Raw genomic sequence first — 2,876 nt, 5'->3', positions numbered from 1 at the left:
CACGGCGCATGCCCCGTCCGCGGCGCTCACTTGAACCTGCGGGGATGCGGTTCCGCGTTTAACTGGTAAATACGGTAACGCCAAGCATGGTGGCGTGTTTAGCCTATTAATTACGACAAACACTTAACTGTAGTAACGTTGAATCAAGACTGCGTTCAAGCCTGTCAATACGGTAATTCGGCGGCAGGCGCTAGGCGCCTCGTCAATCCATGCTGTAAAGTGGAGGTTGGGCTGCTTATGCTAACGGCCAGTCGTGGGCGTGGTTAGTCCATTAAATGTGGCAGTGCACACCCAGGACTCCGGGTTTCCCACTTCCCAACATGAATGCGGCAAAGCCTGCCTCAGGGCACGGTTAGTGCTTCACTAATCTAAAGCTGAGGGCGCGCTGAGCCAGGTCTTCGTGATTCGCCCATTAAACATGGTGTAGATCTCCAGGTGGGAATTCAGTAAATACGGTAATGTCCCCCTAGAGCTGCGTGTTTCACTGAGTAAATATGGTAGTGTCCTTAGCCTACTGAGTAAGGCAGGGCTGTGCCTGCCGGCCAGGAAGCGCCACCCTGCCGTTCAATACGGTAATGCTCAGCTGAGACCGAAGGTTTAAGCGCTCTATTGGCAAGGCTCCATCACAGCGCGGTGTGCGTTAGCGCAGTAAATTCAGTGATGCACGTTGGAATCAAGAAATACGGTAACCCAGCCGGGGCCTCCGTTCCCCCCGGAGAACTGAGCAAAGCTCGCGGCGGATGGCCCGGGGCTGCCTTTCCGCGCTCGCTTCTGCCCGCTGTGCGCTAGGCACTCGGGTCACTTTGAAGAGAGGCGCTGCCCTGAGTTGTACAGAAGGGCAGAATTCAGTCAAGTGTAGGTCCGGGGTCAGCAACCGCTGGTTCTGTATGGAGCCAAATATGGCACTTGCGTCATTCCCAAAACACATGCAACTTCTTAAATTAAAATGAAAAAGTAATTCCAAGTTTTATGGGGGGTGCCCCCTGCTCGCTATGCTTGCCAATCCCCTGTTTCAGGGGGAAGGCAGCCCCACCCCTACCCCCTACTGCTGGGGAGGGCCTGGCAGCTGCAGCCTGTCCACTTCCTGCCCCCACCCCATCCCCTCCTGCAGCTGCTGTGCCAAGGCCGGCAGTCCTGGCTCTCCCCACTCTGACCATTGGGCAGGGCCGAGACCTGGCCAGCCCCAGCTTTCCCCCTCCCTGCCAGGCCAGCCCAGGCTCTTGCTCTCCTCCACCCCCTGCCACCCGCAACCTGGACTTCAATTTCATCTCTCTGCCTCCATTCCTTTACTAACCATCCTCCCTAACCTCTCCCCACGCTGCCTATCCCTACCATTTTCTTGCCATTTCAGCCAGAAAGGGCATTGTCTCAAGGACTTAACCACCTGCATCCTGCTTCAAAGACATTTTAACACCAGACTTGAAAGAGAATCCTCTGAACTGTCATTCATGCTTAAATTTGACACTTTACACCTAGGTCTCAACAAAGACACTAATTATCTTACCCATTACAAAGATAGCTTCCCCAATTATCACCTCTAATATCATTAGCTCACAGACATTTACCTCCCCCCCCTTATCTCCCCTCTGTTCTGAAATTTGATTTGTCCTTTTCATATTGTTCTTTTTTTTATTGTATCCTTTGCTATATATGGTCATGCCAATTTTCTTCCACTATTTGATCTGAGGAAGTGGGTCTGGCCCACGAAAGCTCATCACCTAATAAACCATCTTGTTAGTCTTTAAAGTACTACATAGTCCTGTTTTTTGTTTCAGCTATTCCTACCCCCACCTCCTTCCTCCTGCCCCCATCCTTCCCTAACTCCTCCCCACCCCCACACTGGCCATCCCCCTGGCTCCATTCCTATATCCTCCTCATCATTCCCCTTTACTGCACTGCCCATCCCCACATACACCCTATCCCCCTTCCTCCCTCCCTATGCACACCCCGTCCCTCCCATGAATTTGTCGGGCTGTGTGCCCCAGCTACTGCAGCAGGAGCCACAGCCTGTCCCCAGCCCAGTCTCTCCACACATGCCTGTTGGGGCAGTTTTGCTCCATGGCGAGTCCAAATGTAATCAATTGATAAATGGGGGAGCTGCAGTAGGGATTGCTCCCAGCCTGGGAGTTAACAATGCTGCGGCTCTGCCTTTTAAATATATTAAGACCCTGTCTGGTTGGCAGTGAGCTGGGAATCAGCTGTCCTGTCTCATGCTGGGTTCCTCTGCTCTCTTCCCCTTCCGTCCCCCTCCCCCCCCGCTCTTAAAACATTTAAAAAGCAGAGGCACAGCATTTGGGATTGGGTGCGGGCCAGGAATCAGTTGATTCCTGGCTCATGCCCAGTCCCTGCTAGCCCCCTCCCTCCCCTGTTTCCTGCGGAGATGGTGCTGGGGCATCTGGCTTTTAAGTCGTCTTCCCCCCAGCACCAGCTCCTGCTCTCTTGCCTGCTGCCTCCGATAGGGGCTCAGCTAGGCTAGGGAGGGTGTGCAGGGAACCTGCATGGAGCTCAGCTAGGCTGGGGTGGGGGGGGGGCACAGGGAACAGATGCGTGGCTCAGCTGAACTGCAAGGGGAGGTGCAGAGAACTGGTGTGGGGCTCAGCTGGGCTGCGGGAGGACACAGGGAACCAGCACGCAGCTAAGCTGGCCTGGGGGGAGGAGGGGTGCCACTCCAGGAGCCAATACAGGCTCAGTCAGGTCCCGAGGGTGCCAAACCAGGGAGGTCCAACCCCTATCCCTACCCCAAGTCCCCTCCTGCACCCTCCCTCCTGGCCAGACTCTGCACCCTCCCTCCTGGTCAGACACCCTACTGCCAGTCCACTACTGCACCCTCCTGCCTAGCCAGACTCTGTACCCTCCCTCCTGGTCAGGCAGCCTAC

This window comes from Pelodiscus sinensis, chromosome 4, assembly GCF_049634645.1.
Source record: "Pelodiscus sinensis isolate JC-2024 chromosome 4, ASM4963464v1, whole genome shotgun sequence".
NCBI classification, from domain to species: Eukaryota; Metazoa; Chordata; order Testudines; family Trionychidae; genus Pelodiscus; species Pelodiscus sinensis.
Note: the sequence above shows the minus strand (reverse complement) of the source record.